Source organism: Tympanuchus pallidicinctus, unplaced genomic scaffold, assembly GCF_026119805.1.
Source record: "Tympanuchus pallidicinctus isolate F22 unplaced genomic scaffold, pur_lepc_1.0 scaffold1, whole genome shotgun sequence".
In the NCBI taxonomy this organism is placed as follows: domain Eukaryota; kingdom Metazoa; phylum Chordata; class Aves; order Galliformes; family Phasianidae; genus Tympanuchus; species Tympanuchus pallidicinctus.
The window spans coordinates 89,728,272-89,741,217 of record NW_026294618.1 but is presented as its reverse complement, the minus strand read 5'-3'; the positions used below and the strand labels follow the sequence as shown (position 1 = coordinate 89,741,217).

General features: G+C 38.4%; 1 protein-coding gene across 12 annotated transcripts in view; it reads left to right on the top strand.

Moving 5' to 3' along the window:
• The window catches only part of ESRRG (estrogen related receptor gamma), a 379,159-nt gene that overhangs the window by 27,225 nt on the left and 338,988 nt on the right, over positions 1–12,946 (top strand). The window lies entirely within an intron of this gene.

The window sequence follows — 12,946 nt, the reverse complement described above, 5'->3', positions numbered from 1 at the left end:
TATTTAAGCACTATTTATATTCTGAGCACATTTCTGGTAAAATAAGTGTTTGAGATTTTTTTTTTTAAAGCCGCTAAACAGTATAGTTTTATTAGCAGTGAGCACCAGAGGAGGCACAACATGGACGAATGTTAGATGTAGACCATAGAACCAAGTCCTCTGTGCACTAAGTCAGAGCCAAACCTGTCCACTTTTGTGACTACAACTAATAAAAGCTCAGAGCTCCCTTTTGATAAATTTTTAATATGCAACAATCCTTATGTTTGTATGATTAATTTCTCCCAGGTTAGCCTGATTGATGGCAGGATTGTGGTTTCTTAAGAGCTTTCTCCACGAAACCCCCCAGAAGAGCTGCATTCCATTTAACTAGTGAATGTAAAAACTGGTAACCATGGATTCAGCCACCACTAACTGTCGAAAGCAATGACTTGTTGTAAACAATACAAATGAGCCAGGATAGCAGAAGCAACCAGACATGAAATGATTTTAATAGAAATTACGGTAAAGGTCATGTGATACTGTATCGGCTTGAATTCAGAGTTAAAGGGAAAGTATTTCAGATTTGCAGGTTTGATTTAAATTGAACATCTCTGGGAGCTTCACATTTGCGTGGGACCCGCAGAAAATGAAGCAGTGTTTGGAAATGAATCTGCTTAATTGCACATTATGACTTATACCCTGATCCCAAAAATGTATGAGTAACTCTAATCAGTGAGATTATTCATGTACTTAAAATTAGGTGGTTGTATAAGTGTTTGTAGGATCAAGGCCTTTCTAGGTAAGTTAGTAAAGGGAAAAAAAATTTAAATTGTAAGGAAATAATAACCTGTCACTAATGATAAATCATGGAAATGCGAGTTTTAGTACTGGTGTGCGGTTTGGTTGGAAATCGTTTGCTTGTTTGGATAACAGGAAAACAAGTTATATTTATCCCTTCATTTTTAAATGTTATGACTTTCATTTCTCATATCCACCATTCCTCAAATCCTCTTCTTAATTTATAGCCTCTCTCCGTTGGATAACTGGTACACTGGGGTGTCAGCTATTATAATACAGCATGATGATAGGCACATGCAGATCGCATGAGCAGTCGTGTGTCCTATCTCAAGAATTTCCATCCCTACAAAATCTTTGCTGACTCCCAGCTGTCACATGGCTGTCACTCACAAATTCTAACCATAACCAAATCCGTTTCCGTGTGCATGCTCTAACCAAACCTTGCTACGTCCCTGTGTGTGCAGGCACAAATGGCCCTGCTTTAAGCGATTTCTCTGTGTAAATTGGGCTCTCCCCCAAGCCTGCTGCATTCCACTAATATTTCTCCATTAATTTATTCTTGGGCGCTGCTTCCCTGTCATGCCTCTGCTAACCACACGTCCTTTGTAAGAAGGAACCTGGAATAATAATAGCAGTTGGTCAGAAATGCAAACAGAAATATCTCTGTGCTTTATGTAATACAACAGCTCAAATCACTACCAATCTAAACTCACACCTTCCACCCTAAATGTCTAAAAAAATTTAACTCTTAGTGTTCTCTAGGCGAAACTGTCACCTTGAAGCATACCAACTTGATTCATTTGAGTACCAAATTTCCTTAACACTTACATCTTTTGGAAAAGCCAAGAGTAGTTCCAGTCTAGGTCTAGATTATTTCTATTTTCAGTTATTTCTGTCTTTCTAGAGTTCCTTATATAGATGTTGCTTTCCCAGTAATTGTGGCTTATATGTTTTTCAATCAGAAATATTTTAAAGAATTTCTCATTAGTCTTTTACAGATGACCAATCTCTGTCAAACACAGGTTGCAACTGAGGACGTGTAGGTAGATACAGGACAAGTCTTGCTTTCCCTGTTCTTCTGAGATTACTTGTCAAGCTGGGTGGTTTTGCTTGTGTGAGTCAGAAAGGTAAGGTTTAGCTTATACATAGATTAACAGCAAGTCACTCACATAATACAGGCAAGAATAGACTGTCTTCTACTGGAAAAAAAAAATCACCAACAAAACAACAAGCAACCTTTTCAATAAGGAGGCAAAGGAAGATTTGGGAAAAAAAAAATTAAAAAAATGCCAAATTGCAAAACATTTTTGGTCGGGGCTGGTCATAGAGAGGATATTCTTGTAAACCAGACCTACAAAATTACCAAAAAGGAGGAGACAGAGAGGGCACCATCTTAACTTTGCATGCACAATCTGGGAGAACTGAAAGTAACATGTTGATGAAAGCAATGAGAGTCGAGACCAACATCTGAATGACCTGGAGAAAGCACACTAGACTATCCACCATGGGCTTTTTATGTACCATTAATAATTCTTGCGACTCTTAAAAAACAGGTGGGGGAGTGGAGAATTGTTGTGCCTGGCTGAAGAACCAGGTTTCAATCTGGAAAGATAGTGAAATATTCAGGAAGGAAGTAGTGTGCAATGCCTTCCATGGACTTATCTGGCATGGGACAATAGGTGGTTTTCCTTTGCTCAAAATATCTTTGGTATCTCTGCAATTTGTGGTGTATGCACAAGTCTACTTTCCTGTATTTTGTAATGTAAAACTTTGACCAGTTAGTGGATGAGCTGCTAGAAATCTTTTCCCATTTGTAGATAAGAAGAGCTGGAAGGCAAGTTCTTTTGTTCCTCTCTCAGTTTATAAAGTTCAGGTGCTGTATTGGGTATTTGCAGAAGATTTAGGCTAGAATTCTCATTGGAAGCAGAGCCTTGTAATGATGGATTTGAGTCCCCAGAATGGAGACCATGGTGTTTTACTTGTAGAGAAGTCTCAGTGTATACAATAAGGCAAATGTTGCAGTGCTATAGAGAGCATCCTTGGTGACTAGCAGAAATTCTATAAAAATAATGGGTAACAATTAATGGCAATATCCCTTTTAAACACAATAATAATAATAATAATAATAATAATAAAAAATCGTATTTTATGATTGTAATTCTAATCTACCACTTCTATACAAACTGCTTTAATTGATTAGGTAATATTTGGATACGTAAATATCACATCAATAGTCTTATCAGCTAAATTCAAGTGTTGCTGAGTAAAGGCAGTCTTGATATAGATGTGCCAAGCGTAAGGTATAGAGAGTAAATTGGTACCTAGATCTGCTCACACTTAATTGTTGAGACTGCCAGTTCTGGTGCAGGTGAGCGAGAAATAAATTTGTAGTTCTTGTCAGGTGGACTACTGGCTATAGAGAACTGGGCTGAAACTATTTAATTTCATGGAGCATAGCAAACTATTTGGTCACTGAATGACAGAACATTGTTCTTTAAATTATTAACTCTATGTGACCAGTACAGTGTTTGATAAATTTCCACTCTCTTCTAGTTTATTTTTTAGCTGATGTGAGTAAGCAAAGCTTTTTGAGAACTCACTCAATCTTATGAGCATTTCTGAATGTGCTTCTTCCCATGCACAACTGTTGAGTCATGGCCTGAACCACTGATTGATTAGCTGAGGTGAGGACTGGGTCAGCCCTGGGAGCACAGGTGAAGGCAATTCAGCTGTGTGACCGGAAGGGTGGAGCCTGGCTGCACCTCTCCTAGACCTCATTTAAGGGCTGACGGCCACTGGGGACGGATCTCTTTCTGGAGATCCCTCCTTTTGGAATTTTCTACTGCGAGCCTCGAGCATGGGTGAGCATTTCATTTTTGATCGTCTCTTTCCACTGTGATAATCTTTCTAGCTATAAAACTGCAAAGTACCATCCTAACTGTGCCACTCTTGTAACTGTACATTTGCTAATTGTACACATGGCTTACGGACTGTGAATTTCTCTATGTTAGCAAATGTGTTGTGGGGTCAACAGATAGGACTGTGGTCAAAATTGGCTGGATTAACTTTGCATTAACTTTCTGTGACTAGAAGGTCTTCCATTATTCTGTATTATTCCTTTGTATAAAATAAGGTTATTCTCTGTATATTTTAGTTTTAATAGAACCAGACTGACGCTGACCATTAGCTTTTGCATGCATAGACTCTCTTCTTTCTGGCAAAGCTTTAGGCTCGGATCCACAAAAGGATTAGGTGCCTTAAGTGGGACTTAAGTGGGATTTAGGCATTGAAAGCCCAAATCGAGATCCTCAATATTTTCACTGAACTGCCATTTAACCTTAGAAGTTGCCTAACCTATGTGAATGCCTATATTTTCAATATCCAGCTTTCCCAGATGGCCAAAGATGTGCTTTGGATGTTCTCAAGCTTTTCCATCCTGACAAGGTTGAGTCTCTCTGCTCCCATCTTTTCCCTCATGTTCTAGCAGACTTCAGAAAAAACAAGCTCCACTTGCAGGACTATGACTTTCTGAGTGTGATGTATCTCACCTTCTTCAGTTGTGTCCTTAAATGAAAGGAGTTTTCATGAAGTTTCTGTCAGGAGCAATCTGAGAAACTTAGAAATTTCATCATGACTGTGTAGGGCCAAAGGTCCTAGAGAAGAAGTGAGATTTAAGATGCAGCACAGCCTTCATTGTTGCCTCCTGGCAGTCTTGGACTGTTTGCTGCTGGCAGTGATCTCTCATGAATTATCAGCATAAGACACAGGAGTAGTTATCAGGGCTGAAAGTTTCATTATATTATCCAAACATCTAAAATTTGGGTACTGGCTTGTGAAATTATCATACCTTGATGAATCCAGGCTTGCTGTTTTGTAATAGCAGATTTATAGGGAAGAACTTTTATAAACTTTTTTCTGCAAGGAATCATGTGGAATCCCACCTGTCTCTGTGACATGTGGCAAATGTTCCATTTTCTGAAAGCCAGACTTGTTGGGGTGTTCCATGCACACACAGAAATAACAATCACTTTTTGAATTCCTTGAGCTGTTGGAGTGATGGCTGCCTTATTTTGTGGAGGTGAAAGCAAATAATGTTTTGTTAGCAGCTGAGTAAGTGGTCCTGTACCATCACTTATTTCTCAGCTGTACTCGTGACATTTTTGTGTTCTTAGCCATGTCTGCTGTTTGTTTAAATCCTGCTCAGTTCCTTGATGTATCAGTTTTCTGTAGACTTTTGTTCGAGTAGTCCCAAATGCTATCCCATTTCAAATAGATGAAACTTTATCAGCAAATAGTCTTTAATCAATAACCTTAACTCTTTCCCTTAACTCTTATAGGCTCATTTTGACCTTTTCTTTTTAAAATATTAGGTGGTTGTTGTTTGTTTTTCTTTTTTGGGCACACTATACGTAAAAAATTTGTCAGAATTTCTACTGAATTATCCCTTCTTTTTTTTTTTTTAGTCAGAAGTTGTGCAAATGCACACTTTTCTGTACGTTAATGGGTAAGTCTTTTTTCCCCACTGAAAACCCAGATTTTTTCTCAGGGAAGCTCCTAGTTTTCTAATTTCTCAAGACAGTTGGACCATGTGCAACCTTAAAGCTGTTTATTACTGCTTTTAATTTGTGTATGTATGCAATCCTATAAACAACAGAATGGAGCCAAAAACATTTTTATAAAGATGTAGCCTAGAAACTATACAAACAGTCAGATGTACTCTGAAAATTAGGAAACTGTGATCAGAAGAAACCAATGTGTAGTGAACAATATTAACATCTAATAGTGATTGGTTTTTGTGTATTGTACAAAAACAAGGTGTACTTATGTTTGGGTAGATAACATTTTTAGGACTACCTAATATAATGACATCTTAATAGCTAAGAATGTTATCTGTATGGTTTTAAATTCTGTTATTTTAATGGAGAGTATAGGTGTTATAAGCTATTGTGCACCTTTCAGTCCACTAACATTGTATTTTCAGCATAGCATACTTGAATCGTGACATATTTATCTGAGTATTTTAATGCATACAAACATTAGCTCCTGGGCACATCTTTCATAATTTCACTTGTACTTTTGAATTATTTGTCATACAATCACACTGTGGCATTTCAAGGACAGATTGATCAAGTTTGTCAGGGGCAGTCCTGTGAGTGTTCTTGTTTTGCTGTTTTACCTCTTCTGCTGCAGAAGATTTGTTTCTGGACTTTTCCGAAGATACCAACTTGCTACACAGAGTGACAAATCAGGTATAGCACAATAAGGTGACAGAAAGCAACATACTTCTGTCTGATTGCAGGGAGGAGATAGCATTGTGAGTGTTATATCGCAGTATGTAATGAATGTGTGGCTATTGTATGTGACCAATTTTAGGTATAGGAAGTTCAGCAAATATTGTGTCTTCGTGGCTACTAGATTACTTGCATGCATGCTTGCTAAATCGTATATGCAGCACTTCTATTTGCCAGGTTACTCATTGAGCTTTTAGTAGTCAACTTAATTTTAGTTAAGGTTCAGTTTAGTGGCTCTTGCAATTAGTGGAAAATATTGCTTGTGTTCATTTGGTAAACCATATTACATACGATATACATATGCACAGTACATGCAGAGGTGAAAGATAACGGATTGATTCTCATGGATCCCATAGTCATTGGCTTTTAAGGATAAATTACAGGACATTTTAATTATTGGAGGTAATCTGGCAGAAAATTGAATCTTGGGTTTGTGTGTGAGAGGAATTTTGGTCTCCTTTGCGCACTATAACTTCTTTATCCTAAAAGCAGCTTCTAGGATCCCCGATGGTCTGTCAGCTAGTGTGTTTCATGTTGGTGTGGGAAAAATGCTGTGTCTGAGGTGGACTTAGATCCATTGTAGAAGCAAGAAGTCTTAGTTTTCAAGGCAAGCAAGAAGCTTATTTTCAAAGCAAGGTTCTCAGCCTTGTAATGCTTATTTGCTTTGTCTCTGTGGAGGCAGCCAAAGTGTAGGAGGTAAGTCTGTTGCTTGTCTCTTTTCAGAGATTTTGTTTGTGGTTTTTGCTTATGGGTACAGGTAAAGAATTTAGGGTACAGGTGAATTTTTTTTTGCCATAATATAAAACAAACACAGTAGGTTGGACTTCAGCCATCCAGAGAACACTTTGAGAAGTACTAGGGACAATATCTATAACTAAGAATTTGTTTGAAAATAAAGGCAGAGGTACAATTTGGTGACAACCAAATGCATCAAGGGGATATGTATATATTTTTTCTTTTCTTTTTTTATTCTTTCTTTTCTTTTTTTTTTTTTTTTCTTTCCCAAATGAATAGGTTGAAACATATCTAGCTGAAGTTGCTGGAAAATGAGGGCCTATATCTTCCCACAGAATGGAAACTACAAGGATGATAAGAGTGATGTCTTTGATGTGTGATCGTGGCTGAACTAGAATTTCTCGGATTCACAAATGCTCCAAATGCAGTTCTCCCTGAGAAAATAATCAGGAGTCGCCTAATAGAGTACACACAATGCAGTTTTTAATCAACATTTTAGCTCTTGCTCAGAAGTAAGTATCAGTTACTTCTGTGTGAAATGAAATTCAGGAGCGCATGTCTCTCCGTGCAGCAAGCCCAGAATCTGCTCCATTGGGCTTTGCTCCATTGCAGCGCAAATCAATGTCTTGAGATTGTCTTGTGGGCACAAAATCCTACTCTAGTTAGAAATACACAAATGTAATTAAAGATAATAGTATTTTTTTCCATAGGTACACACTGTGAAGAAGGTGAGGTTGGCAATAGGCTCCTGTCAAGTTGCATGAAGAACAGGAAGTTGAGAGCTCTGATTTGTAGGAGGATGTAGTTAAGTGAGGATCTTTACCTCTGAAATAATTCTCCAGCTGTATAGAAAAGCATGCAGGATAAAATCTTGTCTTCACTGAGATCAGTGGGAATCTGCTTTGATATCTTTGTATATTCTGTATACTCCTTTGGTGCTCTTCCTGCTGGTGACTGAAACCCCAGTAGAGACTTCAGCAGAATCCTCACCATAACATTAGGTTTGATCTTTACAGGAAGGGCTAGTATGCTAGTAATACAACAATAAAAAAAAAAAAAATACTGCCAAAGACAGGAGTTTTAAAACTCTCTATTTTATATTTTGACACAGTTATTTTGAGTGATACCGGCACAGAAACTGAAATGTTTGTGGGGCTTCTTGCCAAACAGGGTAAAAATGATTGTGGGTTTTTTTTTTTTTTCATTTTTTTTCATTTTTTTTTTTTCCTTTTATCTCAGTGATAGGACACTGAGAATCAAGGCTATGGGCACTAATTGAAAGGGACATCTCAAAAGAGGAAAAATAGCAGCGCTTTACAGAACTGTTTATAAAATATTTGAACTCTTTAATAGAAAGGAGCCGTAAGAAATTTCAGTTATTCCTCTTTTAACAGAAATCTGTATTTGGGCTTCTGGTAGTCTCTCCTTTATTTATAACAAAACCCTTGAATATCATTCTAAGTTGTTCAGCTATCGTAAGTGATGTGATAATGAGGACAGAGTATAGGTCATGAATCTGCAAGTACGTGTGAGGAGATTGGTGAGCTTAACCTACCAGGTGAAAGAAAGGTTAGTATAGCAACTGTGCGAACACTTCAAAGCATGCAGCTAGTTTGCTGCACTAACTTAATTATCTCTGCTATAGATATGTTTGACAAACATATCTGTAGCCCAGATACTGTTACTTTGCTGTGGGAAATAGCAGAAGACTTCTGCTTGGTTGCCAGTTGACGGAAGCCTTCCTTCTCCTTCCTTGAATTACTGTTTTCAAGGACTTTTCCCATTTGATGAATAGAAACCTTTCTTCTTAGCAGTAGAAAATATCATAAGATTGAGAATGGAGCGGCCCGATGGGATAGGTGCAAAATGATGAAGTAAGTCTGGTGAGGACTTCATCCTATTTTAATCAAATACTGCCTGAGCAGACCAAAAATAAAATTTTATCACTCATGCTGAATCACCCATATTACAGTGTTAGCGCCATGTCTCAGCACACAGCTTGCGTTCCCTGTGTAATACTACAGGGTGTTTTTGAGCATCCCAGCATTGCTGACTTTTTCCACAAACAGTGTGATCTATTCCAGGATTACCAGCGCTACCGGTCACATGGAAACACAAGATGATACCCTGTTCTTTGACGCTAAAATGTGGCTTACTGTCAGCAAACTGTGGACTTTAAGAGGCAAAGATGGTGGGGAACTTTTCAGTTTTTTAGTCCTTTTGCTTCTGGAAAGACTGTTACACAGTGAGGTACAGTTCTAAAACATGGTCATTTTTAATACCTCTCTCTTGAGTCTTGCTGACAGATTGGGAGTGCGGAGGATGGGAGGAGGCAAAACAGACAAGCTGAAAACAGGATGTATACAATACATTAAAGTAGAGCAAAACAAAAATAAACAAACTCATGTGAACACAGAAGGGATCTGTTTTAAGGCCATTCTGAACTCCTGCTTTAGATGGCCTGTGGTGAAAATCACTAGCTAAAATAGATGCTATCTGTATCTTCTTTGAACTGAGTTTACACAAATGAACTCGTTAGCCAGCAGCTCTAGCTGGTAAGAACACACAGTACATTTTGGTAGTTTTTTTTCCATTTTTTTCTCTGAACAATACTATTACTATTGCAAACCTTAAAAAAAATATAAACAGAGAGCTTTGGCATGCATTCTCTTTCATATGCAGTTTATTTCTGTTAGTTTTCTTCTTTGGAAGCCCATGGGCACTGATGCATGCTGAATATCTTTTGCTCAACAATGCTTTAAAAATCAGAAATGTAGTCCTGAGTCTGATGCTTTATATGTATAAATCTGGAATTTATTTACTCTCTTTGAGGAGTTATTGTGCTTTTCCTCTTTTGGAGTGTGGGTTGAAACTTATCTGACTGAGAAGTTTTCTGATTTGAGAATGTAGATGAACGTTATTATGTTTTATTGGCTCGGGCTGCACTTGGTACTGACTTTGATGAAAGTAAAGTAAGTGAAAGTAGAACTTTGAGCTTTCCTTTTTTTTTTTTTGTTTTTGTTCCATTTTGGTTATTTGAGTTTTTTAAGGAAACTCTGCTTCTGTGATGATTTCTGCAAGCTTGTCTCTTTTTGGGGAAAGAGTACTGCTGACTTTTGCCTGTCTCTAACATGCTCTTCATAGTTTTCTGTTCACTCTGCATAAGATAACATAGTCACTTTCATTTTGTGTTGATGATTTTGAGACTTCTGGATGAAAAGCATTACAAAAGAGCTAAGTGTTACTTAAGCCTGCTTAGTTAGACAGTGGGCTTTAGTCTGCATTTTTTTTTGGTTTATGTGTTACATGAATAGAGTGCAAAGCAGCTAGGAGAGCCTTTTGTTCTTGCACACTGGCTCTTTCCTTTGGCTTTGGTTTTTCTGGCTTAATCACCTGTTCTTGAGTGGTAAAGCATGCAGCAGCTATTTGTGCCATGAGGAGGTGCTTAAATAGCAAAGATATTGAGCCATGAACAAACGAGGTTATGGGTACCTCTAGAAGAATACTGACCCTCTCAGTGTGAAAGCATGGGGAGAGAATGGGTACGTGCTGTCTCATGGCTGTTCATGGAACTGGTACTTCTTTAGTGTCCCGCGACATGCTTCTGGTCCCTTCACTACTTTTGTGCTCTCCAGGCAGTGATAGGAGATGATTAGAATAGCAATTTCAGAGCTCCATCCATGGCAGACCAGAACCTATTGCTTTATTAGTCTATGTCCTGCTTGAAGCTATAACCCTTAGGTCAGGACTTTAAACCTATCACCATAGCAGAAGGATCTCTGGTAGAGCAATGTAATGACTGCATCAGACCCCTCTTCTGTGTTGGCTGTCTGTAGAAGACACATTTGGCAGTTCAAACAGCACAGGCTGTCCAGGTGCTTGTTTTATCCTCTCTCTTGGCTCCAGGAGAAAGTTTGGGTTTCTCTGTACTGGTACAAAGTGGCTTGCTTAGTGCACAGCTGGGGACCCTGTGCTCTAAAACAAATAGTCTGTAACTGCAAGTGAGGAGTTCTAAAAACAGATAGCTAATCTGGAAAAAATTGCGTGTTTTGTGCTGGAGGAAGTCTCTGAGCCACAAATAGATGGAAGCTGGGAAGAGTGGCATGGGGAATTGTCACTAGATGTCTGCCCCATCATCATCATTGAGTGTCTGCTGTTTGCTGCTATCCCAAACTTAAGTGGACCTTCAGTGGTCCAGCAGAACACAGATGACCCTGAGTATGTAGGTGTGTGTGTGTGCTTGTGCTCAGCTGAGCGGACTTTGGAATCTATACAGAATGCACAATAGTGGGGATACTGACTACACATCTTCATTATCTCTTTTCTGACAGCTTCTGTAGAGGTAATGTTTTATAGCTGCGTATGAAAATGCTATTGATTGTTCTGTGTTTGAGATTCAAGAAAATTCAGCATGCTTATTTATCTTTTGTTGCTTTTTGTAAGTCTTCTGTTGGGAGGACTTAAACCAAATTAGAAACAGGGTAGAATTACTAGACTTCATGTTTGCCCAAATGCCATTTTTTTTCTAATATCGTTATTACTTTGTTTGATTCATATGTTGACCCGTCCACTGATGTAAGACTAAGACTAAACCTGATGCTAGGTAGATAGTCTTCTGTAGCACCAAAAATTGAGACTGGATGCTTGCACTGCTTAAGTGTCACAGAATGGATGTGACACTTAAATATGGAACATGAATGTGCCCCCTTAGAGAATGGAAGGATATGATGTTATCCTTCAACAGAGTGATTTCACCTACTCATTTTAAGGAATGGTTCTACCTCTGAATCCTAGGAGCTTCTCCAAAATGGTATTTAGTTACTTTGTAAACAGAACTGTCTCCAAAATATCTTTGTCTACAGTTTCCACGATGTCTATAAATGCTTGATGCATGATGGTTATTTTTTATCAAGCACCTGCTTTCTTTGCCTAGCTCAGTTATGCAGCAAGGTTGTTTTTACAGTACTAAGAAATGAGCAATATATTCCATATGCCACCAAGCTTTGTAAAGAATCCTGCTGATGACAATTTCACAGCTGCTGAGAAATAGGCCAAATCTTCCACATAAAAAGACAGTAAGGAGAAGAATATCTGTTCCATTGTGATTGGCCATGAGTCTTCCCCAGCTTCTTCTCTCTTGAAGGAAAATTCTCACACTTCCAAAGTATTTAACAACAGATGGTGGCAGAAACCAATTTCCATTGCAAAACCCATTTAGTCAGGAAGTATCAAAAAATGTTTTGGAATTATGAAAAATGAATTCTTTACTACTGAGATATCAATGAGAATGAGGCACAAAGCAACTGTTGAATAAACTGAAGAGCCTCTTTGGGCCTGAAAGTAATGGCTATGATCAAACATTCTAGAAATTAAAACCTTAAGATATGTAGAGGCTAGACTAGAGTTCAGAAGAGCTACAAGTATTATGGTGGTTATAAAAACCAAACTCTTAATTTCTGGACGCTGATTGCTTGACCAAGAACCAAGAAAGCAGCCTTCAAAGTATGCAGAATGACCTCCAGCTGAGACAAAGCTTAATATAGCTCCTACTGGCTTAGTCAGGTGGAACCTTCCCTTTTGGCTCAGACGATTTGCTGCCCACAGACCGTGAAACTCCCAGGACTCTGGTAACACACAGGGACACAAAATTACTGCAGACACAACCCAGGCCACTCTAGGGGTTGGTTACAGATAATGAGTTGCGTGTGTCTGTAAGTTACTGGACACAGCAGGTTTCTTTCTCTGGTGATGTCTGTGGCTGACCAAATGTGTCCTTTTGGAGAGGGTTCTGAAAATATAATGTGCTTCCTTTTAGATGTGTACCATAGATGAGTCTGTCTGTGCCATAACTCTTCACAATAAACAGCAACATGTTTTTCCCTCCAGCATTTCCATTGCAAGTCTTAGATGCTCATATAGCTCCGTATGTTGAAAATGCTTTGATAGAACTTCCCATAGATGTGGGACATAAATGGTACTCGCTGAGCTATCTTGTTTTATGTATTCTGCTAGAAATGTATACCAAATTATACGGTAATGTCATGTCACCAGAAACAGAGAGCAGATGGAAGTATCTTTCCACATATTGACTCATGTTACTCTGGTGAAAGGAATTTGTTTCTCCCCTTCTGTCAAGCCTGCTA